Below are 12838 nucleotides of genomic sequence, written 5' to 3'. Positions count from 1 at the left end.
GCGCCGTGACGTTCAGTGACGCGGAGAAGGCGTCGCCCGCTGACGTTGGTGACTCGAGAATTCCATTGCGGGCTCTTGGCATTTAAGTCACCCGCAATGAATAGTTTCCCACGCAGCGTTAGGAGGGCATCAACATCGGCCTCCAGGAGGTGGCCCCTCGGTGGCCTGTAGACGGCGATGAAGGTAATGACACCAGCTGTGGTGGTGACAGCCACCCCAGTGGCCTCCACCGCAGCTAGAGGCGGCAGCAGGACAGCATGGTGCTTCAGTGAGTTTTTCACGTATATGGCGGTGCCTCCACCATGGGTGGGCCGGTCGGTGCGGTAGCAGCGATAGTTCGCCACACCGACGGCCACGCCAGGTTTAAGAAACGTCTCGCAGACGAGACAGATGTCGATCGCCTCATCTCGGAGGAATTGACGGAATTCCCCTTGTTGGTGAACTAAGCCGCGTGCGTTAAAGCCGCACACGGTGAGCCCATGGACATGCTCATTTTCCATGGCGGTCCGCAGGAACAACGCCGGCCTGGAGGGCGGACGTGACGGCGGTGACTAGCACCGGCAGCTGCTCGAGCAGCTGGCTCAACGAACGCAAAAGCGTGCGGAGCTCAGCTGCATCAGGAGCCGTGGGGGCCTCTGGGGCGGCCTCCAAGGCAGGAACAGCAGGCTGCGGTGGGACCGCAGGAGGCGATGTTTGCAGCGGCACAGCCCGAGGGGCGGACCGTTGTCGCGGGGCAGCAGTGGCCGGACGTTCCGCCACAGGGGCGGTGCGCCGCGGCCGTCGGCGGCGCCGGCGGGGGGAAGCAGCCGGTGCGGAAGGTGCGGGTGCAGGAGGAGCAGCCACATCGGACGGGGCAGGCTGCTGCAGCGCAGCGCCACCAGAGGCAGCAGGCCGCTGAGTAAAGGGGGCGGGCGCCCCCCCCTTGGCGGCATCAGCGAAGCTGGTGCCAGGCTGCACCTTGCGGGAAGGGGTAGCCCGGCCGCGATGCTGGTGGCGGCCACGTTGGAAGGCTGGACATCCCCGGTAGCTCGCAACGTGCGCTCCGCTGCAGTTGCAGCACGTCGGTTAAGCAGGGGTGGGGGTGCTTTATGGGCTCGGGTGCGGCGGCCGGTTGCGCGCGCGCCCCATTGGTCGGCGGCCGCAACAGGGCGAGCTGGTAAAGGTGCGGCGGCGGCTGGCGGCGGGTGCCACTGTGTGGGGAGACGCTGACTAGAGCGGAGCGCTTGCTACTGGTGTTGCTGCTGCCGTACGTTGGTTCGAGATGCCGCCCAAGACTAGCGGGAAGGCCGCCAAGAAGGCTGGCAAGGCGCAGAAGAACATTTCGAAGGGCGACAAGAAGAAGAAGCGCAAGAGGAAGGAGAGCTATGCCATCTACATCTACAAGGTGCTGAAGCAGGTGCACCCTGACACGGGCATCTCGTCGAAGGCGATGAGCATCATGAACAGCTTCGTGAACGACATTTTCGAGCGCATTGCGGCCGAGGCTTCTCGCCTGGCGCACTACAACAAGCGCTCGACCATCACGTCCCGCGAGATCCAGACCGCTGTGCGGCTGTTGCTGCCTGGCGAGCTGGCCAAGCACGCCGTGAGCGAGGGCACGAAGGCGGTGACCAAGTACACGAGCTCCAAGTAAGGAGGTGGCTCTGGAATGGAAGGATGGAGAAGGCTCCTCCGTTGCGAGAGCGGCAAAACGGCCCTTTTCAGGGCCACCAACTTGCCTTTTGCGGGAAGGGCGGAATTGTTGTTGTTGTTTGTGTGGACGGCTGTGATGTATGTGTGCATTTTGATTGTGGGTGGGGGGGGGCGCGTCAAAGCGTGTTGCGGGGTACGGCCACGAGGTTGGTCGCCGTGGCGTGGAATGGTGGCACGCCTCGTTGGAGTGGTTTTGACCCATTGGTGTTGGGGTGTGTGTGTGTGTGTGTGTGTGTGTGTGTGTGTTACCTGTCTGCGAGGGGGGACAGTGCGATCGGCGACTTTTGTGTCGCCGTAACGACGGCCGTTTGCGGGTTTGTTTTTTGCACATCATACATGGCGAGGGTGAAATGTGAAATGTTTTTGTTTGGTTGTTTTTGCCGCCCACTATTCCCTTTGCTGTACGCCGAGTTTGACAATGGTGCGACGCAACTGCAGCGTGGAGGTGTGTGAGTGACGTTGAAATGAACGTGCCATTAAGACGCATTGTTGTTGTATTGTACTGTATGTACGTGTACGGCGACACGCACGATGATGTACCATTCGACTCTGATTTTTGATAGCCGTGTCTGACTGATTGCGTACGACGCACGCACACCGATGTCGTCATTCAAGATGCACGCGTGTCCAGTGCAGTACAGTAAGCGCGACGCTAGACGACGACGACGGCGGCGGCGGCGGTCGTTTGTTTGGCGAATGTCTGTACACGTGTTTGTCTGTGTCCATCCGGTATGTATGTATTTGTTTGTTTGAAAGTGTTTTGTGTGTCGGTGACGTGGTCCGATCCGTCGCCCCCTGAGTAACTGTCGATCGGCGCGATAGACCGGCGTCACGCAACTGAACCGAAGTCTTGGGCACACCCGTCATACTGTTGTACACCGTCGCGCTGAGAACGGTAACGAAAGGTTGACTTTGATCGGTCGAATGTCTGGGCAGAACGTGAGGAATGAGGCAAGAGTGCAAGGAGGAAAGGACAGAGGGGGGGGGGGGGGGCAAAAGAGAGAGGAAGGGAAAAAGGGGAGAAACGCATTCGTAGAGCAACGGAACGTTCCCGCGTCGGAGGCGTATTGGAGCCGCACTGAAATGCGTTTAACGGCGGCGCGGCTGCAAGTGTCTGCCGTGGTGAACGTTACCTTTGACGGCTGCATTGGGCTTTGCCTTTGCTTTTGCTTTCGCTTTCCCGGATGTACGTAACGTTTGTTGATATGGTTCTGAGGAAGAGTGTATGACAGTGCCGTGCCGTCCATGTTCGTGTGCCCTCCCATTGTGTGTATGCTATTGTCTGTGTACTTGAATGATGTATGTAGGTGTTGGTGGACATGTTGTACCAGTTGGGGGGAAATGGATCGTCGATAGTTGCCGTCACTCTGTCACGGTCGAGATGACGCACCCTCCGTACAGAAAGGTGTCGAGAAAGTGTGTGTGTGTGTGTGTGTGTGTGTGTGTGTGTCCGTGAATTGGCAGTGTTTGGAGGTGGGCGTGCCCTGCATGTGGCCCGGAAGGCTGTTCGTTTGGCGGTAGTGTTGTGTGGACAGGGGAGGGGCATGCGTAACGCTGCTGGCATGGCATTTCGGGAGATGGGAGGGGGCAAACGAGGAAACGAGGAGCGGCGGCCAAAGACGGGACGGGGAGGGGCGCGGTGTGGGTGGCTTGCGCCTGTGCTCGGCGTTGTGGTTTGTGCAAAAGAGGAGGAGAAAAACAATGAGTTGCCAGGGAGGGGAGCGGTGTTGTGTTGTGGTTGTCGTGGTGTAGCCGCAGACGCGGCTGTCAGTGAACGTGGCGAGACGGACGGATATGCGCGGAGGGGCGGGGGCGGCGCATTTCGCCGGTGCGGTGCCGTGCCGTGCCTGAAAGCCGCGTGGTCGCTGTGTTGTTGGTGGCGTGGGGCGAGGAGAGTACCGTACGGGTGTGCTTGTGCGCCGGAAATGGCACACTGCGCCTGCCCGTCTTGGAGGCTGATGGCTGTGGTGTGGAAATGGGGCGCGGTGATGTTGAAGCAGTTGAAGAACAGAAAAGAAACCAAGAAAACGGAAGGCGTGATGCGGCGGTGGTGGTGAGAGCGGGAAAAACAAAACAAAAAAAAAAAACAACAAAAAAAAAAAGAAGGAAAAACAACAAGAAACAAAAAAGAAAACAAAACGTCTATCAATATTAAAATGTAAATGGAAATGGACCCAGGTATAACCTCCCTGCACAAATAGCAGAGAGTCCGATGATAATAAAAATGTGCCAGAAGAATGTTAACGTCCCTACAAAACAAACCCAACGATAAGATTAATGAAAGAATGAACCGTATGTAACATTGCAACAGACATAATGAAACGTGATAAATTGTATAAGGGCAGCAGCGTTGACCTTTGGCCCTGTATTCAGAATAAAAAGAGCCAAAGATCGTTACCCCAATGAAAAAGACACTGAAACACGTATGTAATGTAACATAGCAGCGATGGCGAGACATTGTAGCATCTGTGACCAGAGAGTTTGCGCTGGACCGCGCGAGTGTTGCGAGCGGTTCTCAGTCAGTCAGTCAGTCAGTCGTTGCGAGTCTGTAGCTCTGTCTAGTTGAGGGCTGTACTCTGTCAGTAGTCGTCGCGTGCAGTACGCTAATAGTCGTCATGCAGAGCGGTCGGTCAGTAGTAGCAGCCGAGTGCGGTTGTGTGATGTAGGCGGTCGGCAACACTGGTCAAGATGGTGAATAAGGTATGCTGTTAATTAATTAATATAATCATTAGATAATGAAGAATTTTATTTATTGTAATTATTCTCCAACAAGTTCCCCAATAATAATTTCTATTTCAAAAGCATTTTTCAAACATTTAATTTTTTTATTGAAGTAAAGAGTTCGTTGCACTTCACATTTCATTCCACTTCTTTGAAGAAAAATTTCACTAAAATCACAAAAAAAAGAGAATATTATTATTTGCAATGCAGTTCCTCCAAGCGCTGCGCAACAACAAGAGCAGAAATGTGACATCCATTTATTCTGAGGTAAGACTTTAATTCTGATTGTTTTGCACAGGGCCAAAGACCGATATTTCGGTTTAATTGAAGTTTCCTGTCGCCGAACGGACTTTAAATGTTGTGAAGAATTTATATTTGAGTCAGATTGCGAATTTCACATTTTTGTTGCCATTTTCAATACCTCTCATTGTGGGCGAGGTTACAATTAGCGCAATGTCCATTAGCATCCGTAAATAACATTGTCCATTAGTTTAAATTTTGCGGGGAGGTTACAACACACACAAAAAAACAAAAAAAAAAAAAAAAACAAAAAAAAAATTGCATTTATATCCGCCCCTCAATTGTAGATACCCCTTACACAGCTGTGTGCAATGAATGAGTGCTGGCTGGTAATTAATTGCACTCCTTGGAGGGAAATGCCATAGGAAGTAGTCTTTAAAAAGTGAATGTTTTTCGTTAAAAGACAAGAGTTACTTTAGAAAAAAGTAATAGTGGGGCTTTTGTTGTTGAACAAAATAAGTACAATGAGCATACGTTATCAGATTTGCGCAATGCAGCTTCACACTACCTTTTGATTATAACACAATATACTATACATCGTCCCGAACCGTGACCAGAGTCGCGAGACGAGCAGAGCACGCCGCCGACGCCCGCTCAGTACAACCGTCCACCCGCTACTACTGTCGACCGACTACTACCTCTCCCGACTCGCGCTACAATATATATAACAACTGTTCCTGGCGACCCGGTGCGTGCCACTACTGTCGTCTGGCGCGGTCCAAGCGCCGACTAGCAACGATAAATAACCCTCTGGTCAGACAGAGATGCTGTCATGCCTCGCCATCGCTCTGGTAATGAATACGTACGTGTTGCAGCGTGCGTACCACCGGAACACGCAGTGGCGGAGCCAAAGACTGTGTTGTCGAGGTCGAGTGCGAGCGGGAAGAGAGGCAGCGCCGGCACGGAGATGCAAGCGAGCGCGAGACGCACGGGGGCTGCGGCGTGGCGCGTTTGCGGTCGGCGCCTTTGGTGGCAACGGCCGGGACAAGCAGCGGTGTATGGTGTGGTGCGGGGCGGACAGGGGCGGCGGTGGACGGGGAGGAGGCGGCGCGACGACGGCATGGGGGCGAAAACGGGACGGGGGACGGCGGATGTTGAGAGGCGTCACGCGCGGACAGGACACAGACACAGAGACACACAGATTGGAAAGGGAGGGTGCGCGGTAGTAGTTGGGAATGTGCGTACCGTGCGGGATGGGAGTGGGCGAGGAACACGGTCGTGGCCCCTGTTTTGGGTGCGTGTGGTGACGTCGGTGTGTTGTGGGAAGGGAAGGTGCTGTGGCGGCGGCGCGTAATGGGCGTAGGCCGAAAAGAGAAAGGAACGTGGGCAGTGTGTTGGCAAGCGTCGGTTCGACTGCGACGTTGATGGGCAGGGCAGGGCAGGGCAAGGTTAATGGTGGTAGGAGTAGGCTTGTGGGCGCAAAAAATCTGCCGCTGCAGGCGGTGCCGTAACCGCCATGGCGGGAAGGAGAGAGGGCCAAAGAAAGAAAGAAAGAAAGAAAGAAAGAAAGAAAGAAAGAAAGAAAGGAAGAAAGAAAGAAGAAAACAAAAAAAACAAAAAAAAGGAGGGGGGGCGAAAGTGGAGAGGCGGTGGTGTGAGAAGGGCGGGGGCGGAAGGAAGGCAGGAAGGACAAGAGGCGAGGCGACGGCTTGCTTTGTGTACCGGTCGGTCTCTGGCTATGCTTCGTTTTCTGCAGCAGGGTCGGTGCGCGGCGTGGCTCGCGGCAGTGGGAACGCCTGGCGGCTGGACGGCCAGCAATGCGGTTGGATGGGCGGCCACAGCACCGCACCTGTGCCCGAGGAGGAGACGCTGGCGGCGGGCCCTGAGGTGAGGCCGGCTCGGCTGGGGCTGTGGATGTGTAGGTGTGCGCCGCTGCTGCAACAACGAGTAAAAACGCGAGAAGAAGGGGTGGCGGTAGAGAGGAAGAAGAAAAAAAAAAAGGTCGTGTTGTGTTGATGCGCAGGCAGACGCGTACAGAGAGACGAGCCCGGTCTGCAGCAGGGTGTGGCCGTGCCGAGTGCAGAGCAGCGGCGGCCCGGTTCGGTTCGGTTCGGCCCGGCCCGGCGGGCCGCGCTGTTGTCGCGGACGTGAGCGCCCCCTGGCGGGTGGCCGGAGGCGGCGCGGCGTGTTGGACGTGTGGCTGGTGGCAGTGCACAATTTGCGAGTGGCTGGCGGTGTGGTGTGGCGGTTGGCGCGTCGGGCGGCGGAGAGAGAGAGGGAGGAGAGGTATGTGTTGCGGGCGCCCTTTGCTGCGCTGCGTCGTTGCGTGTGCCGTACAGGGCGGGCGCTTGTCGACTGTGTGGGCGGTGTGGCGAATTGGCGTGAAACGGCTGCCGAGAGGTGTGTGGTAGCGAGCCGGTCGGTGTCAGTGCGAAGGGGAATGTGCGTGCGTTTGGCGGTTTCGGTGTGCTTTTTGCGGCGTGAGAGTGGGAATTAGTGGGGCCGGCTGTTGTGTTGGTTCCTTGTGTCTTGTGTCGCGTAGCTTGATGGCAACGTGGAAGGACGCCGGTTTCGTTTCGAGCCTTGCGTGTGGTTGTCGACGTTGACTGGTTGGCGTGTGCCGATGCACGTGCATGTGTGGGTCGCGAGTGCGTTTTTGGCTGGCTGTGTGTGTGTGTGTGTGTGTGTGTGTGTGTGTTTTGGGGGGGAAGGGGGAGGCGGTGGTGAAAGTGCAGTCGTTGCCACGGGCGTCGTCGGGTGGGGCTGGGGCTGTGCGTCGTGGCGGAAAGGTGGTAGGTTGCGGGAAGCGAGCCCGTCGTTGACGGTGTCGCGTCAGTTGTGAATCGAGTGGGGCGCGGGGCGCGGGACAGGAGCAGCGTGCCGCTGCGTCGTGGTCGTCAGCAGAGGCTGTGCGTGTGCTTGTCCTTTTTGTGGGCGGTTCGTGCGAGGCGTTTTTGTTTTGTGTTGCCCTAGTTGTTGTTAGTTTATTTTGTTTGTGTTTGTTATTTTGAGACGACGACGACTGGTTGGTGGCGTGCGCGCGAAGTGGCGGTGTGCGCTTCCCGTGTCGTTTGTTTTTGTTTTGTTTTTTGTTTTTTTTTGCACTGGGCCCCGGGGGGGTGGGTGGGTGGGTGGGTGCGTGTGTGTCGATTGCCGGCTGGCGAAAGGTGCGCCATCGGCGGGGTGGGTCGCCGGCACAAGTAGAGGCGGCGGCGTTGTTGCTGTTGTTGTGTGGTGTTTGTTTTGTTCGGCTGTGTCGGCGAGCTGTGTTGCGGTGCGTGTGAATGGTGGTGCAAAAGTGCTGGCGTTGGGGCTGCGACTGCGACGGCGGCGAGCCGCGGGCGCGCATGATAGTGATGTTGTGAACAGCGGCTGTGTACGGTAGTGGTGTTGTTGTAGCACGACGTGCATCCGGGCCGGCGCGGAAAGCGCAGTTGCGGGCGGTTGCCCTTCGGTGCCAGCCATGTCGCGTGAGCGGCGGGTTGCTCTGGTGTCGACACGTGGTGCTCTGGGTTGTTGTGTGGTGCCCTTTGGCCGGTGGGGGTGGTTCGCGTGTGTCTCGTTCGCGCTCGGTATCTGGTCGTGGTCGTGCTGCTCCCCCGTCTGTCGGCGGTTTTCGACGTCGTCTGTACGTTTTTGTTCGTTTGCGGCGTGCCTGCCGACGTCGTCCCGTCGCGACCTTTCAACCGAAAGTGTGGCGCCCGAAGGTGAACGAACGTAACCCTGACCTCGGCGCTTTACGCTGAGCCGAGCGAACCGAACCTAACCCGTGGTGTGGCGAGGTGAGGTGAGCTCAGCCTGTGAGCCCCTAACGTCTACGTAAGGTAAGCTGTCCGGCTCACGCCTCACGTTTGAACGCTTTTTGTGTTTTTTTTTTTTTTTTTTTTTTTTTTTTTTTAACCTACGTTTGACGCTTCTTAACCTAGCACTGACCCCTTAACCTAACGTGTAACCTAACCTAACCTAGCCTGTGACGCCTGACGTGTTTGAATGCTTAACCTAAGTTTGACGCTTAACCTAACCCAAGTCCCCTTAACCTGACCCACGTCCACCTAACCTAACCTAACCTAGACGTGTAAACGTAATGTGTAACGCGTAACGTGTAAGGTCGGCTGGCGTGTGTGCTGACGGCAGATTGGGTTGGTCTGTAGATTCGGATTGCGGTTTGCCTCGGTCGAGGGGTTGGGTCGGAAGCGGCGAGGGGCGGCGGCGCCTGTTGCGCACGCGGCGTCCGTTTGCGGCGGGCAATTGTTGAGAAACGGCTGTGAATGTTGGCGGGCGAGAGGAGGAGGACGGCGCGCGATGTGGCCCGACGGCTGCGGGCCGATCGGGAAACGGCGGGAGGGCGACGGAAGGCGATGGGGCGGCGGAGGCGCGTTTGCACGGCCGTCATCGCCGCACGCCTCGGCTTGTGTGGCTGTGGCGCCGGCCGCGCTGGCCGGGCTGCCGCGGCGACGGTGTGGGAGTTTTGCCGAAGGTTTGGCCATTGTGGCGGGTCGTCGGCTGGGGCTGTGGGGGCGGCATTTGGGCGGGGGCGGCGATTCTCGGCGGGCCGACCCAGGCTGTAGCGCGCGGTAGCTGCAGTTTGGCCGTGGTTTGCGGCGCTGCCGTGGCGACTGGTTGGCGACTGTGGTGTGGCTGTGTGTAGCCCCATCCTCGGTGGTTTGAAAGGCGCGGGCGGTTGTGGCGCAGGTTTGGGGCTGCTCCGCACAGGCTGTCGGACGTTGGGCGGTAGCAAGCGCGGGAGGCGCGGCGCGGCGGCGCGCAGAGTGGCGGCCGTCCGCGCCCGCCCGCGACACTGGCTGGGCCCTTGTGATTCTCTGCTCCGCTGCTGTGCTGTGCTTGCGTGCCTGCCGTGCCGCTCGCTCTCGCTGTGTGTTACGCGCGTCGTCGAAATGGCAGATCAGGCGGCTACGAACGAGACTGCTGCGGCACCCGCCGCCACCGGCACTACGAAGAAGGCCAAGTCTGCGTCGTCTGCGAAGAAGCCGCGCGCCAAGCCTGCGCACCCGCGCACCTCTGAGATGGTGACGGCCGCCATCAAGAGTCTGAAGGAGCGCGGCGGGTCGTCGCTGCAGGCGATCAAGAAGTACATAGCCGCGCACTACAAGCTGGACGCGGAGAAGCTGGCGCCGTTTATCAAGAAGTACCTCAAGTCGGCCGTCGTGGCGGGCGAGCTGGTGCAGACGAAGGGGAAGGGCGCGTCCGGCTCGTTCAAGCTTGCCGGCGCCGGCGGCGGGGGGGCGGCCGAGGGCGGCAAGGCTCGTGCTGGCGGTGCCAAGAAGAAGCGCGCCGCTCCGGCCAGCAAGGAGAAGAAGGGCGCCCGTGCGGCCGGCGCAAAGAAGGCTGGTGGCGTGAAGGCGGCGACCGGTCGGAAGGCGGGCGCCGCCAAGAAGGCGTCTGCGGCGTCGGCCGCTCCCGCGGGTGCGAAGAAGGCGGCTGCGGCCAAGCCGGCCAAGGCCAAGTCGCCGTCGAAGGCGAAGAAGGCCGCCAAGGTTCCGACGAAGAAGCCGAAGGCGCCGCGCCCGAAGAAGGCGACGACGCCGTCTAAGGCGAAGGCTTCGCCCAAGAAGAAGAAGTAGAGTAGAGGAGAAAGAGATGGGAGAAAGGAAGGGTTTGGCGCTTGACTCCGTCGTCCCCAGCCCCCGTCGTCGTCTAGTGGCGCGCAAGAGACGCGCGGCCCAAAACGGCCCTTCTCAGGGCCATCAAAGCACGTCGGGGAAGGTTTTGATTGTCGTGTTGCGTCTGGTGTGGGTGTCTGTCTGGCGTTTCTGTATGCCCGTGGGGATGCTGTTTGCGTGCCGTGGTGGTTGGATTGCGGGGGTCGGTGGCGGGTGTGGGCGGCGGTAGCGGTAAGCGGTGTTGTTGTTGTTGTTGTCGTCGTGGTTGATTGTCGCCGTGTTTGTGGCGGCGGCCGACGGTTGGTTTTCTGTCACGTTGTTTTGTTTGAATACGTTGGTTGGCTTGCCTGCGTTCGTTCTTCTCGGATGTCTGTCTTGTCGAGTCGTGTCTGGTCTTTGTTTTGTTTCTTTGTGTGTGTGTTATGTTTTGCAACGGGGGGCACGTTGAGATGTGGAAGGAGTCGGCGGGGGATTTCGGTGGCGTGTAGAGCGAGCGAGCGCGCCTGCCTGGCCGTTGGCCGTCGGAGTTGGAGTGCGGGTTTTTTTGTTTTCGAAACGAAAGCGGCGGCCGGCCAGCCACCCGTGCGGTGTGACGTCGGCCGTTGGGTATTGTGCGCTTTGAGCGCCGGGGAGGGATGATGTGTGATTGTTGCGCGCTGCTAGCAGGCAGGCAGAGTGAGCGGGTGTGGCGGACGGACGGGAAGTGGTGGTTTTTGTTTTTGGGTTGCGGGGCGAGAGGCAGGCGACCGACAAAGTTTGCTCGCGACGGAGAGATGTTAGTGGCCCTGAAAAGGGCCGTTTTTGTTTGTGCGGTGCGGTGCCGCGGCGCGGTTTAGGCGCGCTCGCCGCGGATGCGGCGCGCGAGCTGGATGTCCTTGGGCATGATGGTGACGCGCTTGGCGTGGATTGCGCACAGGTTGGTGTCTTCGAAGAGGCCGACGAGGTAGGCCTCGCTGGCCTCCTGCAGGGCCATGACTGCGGAGCTCTGGAAGCGCAGGTCGGTCTTGAAGTCCTGGGCGATCTCGCGCACTAGGCGCTGGAATGGCAGCTTGCGGATGAGCAGCTCTGTGCTCTTCTGGTAGCGCCTGATTTCTCGCAGGGCGACGGTGCCCGGCCTGTAGCGGTGGGGCTTCTTGACGCCTCCGGTGGCGGGCGCGCTCTTCCTCGCCGCCTTGGTGGCGAGCTGTTTGCGCGGCGCCTTTCCGCCGGTGGACTTGCGGGCCGTTTGCTTTGTGCGGGCCATAGCGGTAGCGGAGCGGCGTGCGTGGAGGTTAGGTGCGGCGCGGCGTCCGGTGCTGCCTTGACAACGGGCCCGCGCGCCTCCGTGCTGCGCTTATATGCCCTCGGTTGCGCGTGGTGGGGGGAGGGCGGGCCAGAGTCTATATAGGGGGGCGGCGGGCGCGCTGGGCGCAGACCGTAGCCGACTCGCCAGCCGCTGCAGCTGCTGTTTGTGCACGTTTTGCTTTGCCCGAGGAAGGAAGGATGACAGGCCGCGGCAAGGGAGGAAAGGGGCTCGGCAAGGGTGGCGCCAAGCGGCACCGCAAGGTGTTGCGCGACAACATCCAGGGCATCACGAAGCCCGCCATCCGCCGCCTGGCTCGCAGGGGCGGCGTGAAGCGCATCTCTGGTCTGATCTACGAGGAGACCCGCGGGGTGCTGAAGGTGTTCCTGGAGAACGTGATCCGCGACGCGGTGACGTACACTGAGCACGCCAAGCGCAAGACTGTGACGGCCATGGACGTGGTGTACGCCCTGAAGAGGCAGGGGCGCACCCTGTACGGTTTCGGCGGTTAGGCTGCGTCGCAGCGGGCGCTGGCCTTCCCGCGGCCGTGCTTGTGGGTGGGAGAGACTAGAAAACGGCCCTTTTCAGGGCCACCACACTGTTCGGAAGTTGAAAAGTGCGAAAGAGTCTGTGTTGTTGTTGCTGCGTGTGTGCGCTGTGTTGTTTGTTTGTTTCTTTCCGTTTGAGCGACGTGATGTGGCTGGGAGGGGAGAAGGAAAGGAAAGGTGTCATGTGGCTGGCTGTGTGTGTGTGTGAGAGTGGAGCTGCTTCGTTTGTGTTTGTTATTGTGTGTCTTTGTATCGATCGCGATGGAGATGGCGGGCTGTGTGTTGTTGTGCGAGAGGCGGTGATTATTTGCTTGCGTGGTTTGGCTCTGTGTGTTAGGCGTGTGGGCATAGGCGGCCGGATCAGCTGTTTCGTTCGTGTCGACGGCCGTTGCGGCGCGCGGGAGTGGAGGGCGGTGTGTCGACACGCCTCCCTTTAACAATGGTCATTATTGCTGCCGTTGTCGTTTGGAAGGCGACTGCGACCGTGCAAAATGTGTGTGTGTTGGGCCACACGGGCTGTGTGGACGACAAGATGGCGGACGTGCGCCGGCGGCGGCTGTGCTGTGAAAGTGCAAAGTTAAAACAAAACAAGGTGCGGCGAGGACGACTGAAATTTTGCTTTGGACGTAGGTTTGTGTGGTGGCCCTGAAAAGGGCCGATTGTTGTGGGCCGGGCCGAGCCGAGCCGGCAAAGCGCGTTGCGTGCAGGGGAGCACGCGGCGCTGCGATTGCCTG

This window comes from Schistocerca americana, unplaced genomic scaffold (assembly GCF_021461395.2).
Source record: "Schistocerca americana isolate TAMUIC-IGC-003095 unplaced genomic scaffold, iqSchAmer2.1 HiC_scaffold_52, whole genome shotgun sequence".
Taxonomy (NCBI): Eukaryota; Metazoa; Arthropoda; class Insecta; order Orthoptera; family Acrididae; genus Schistocerca; species Schistocerca americana.
The sequence above is the reverse complement of the archived record's forward strand: the minus strand, read 5'-3'. Positions refer to the sequence as shown.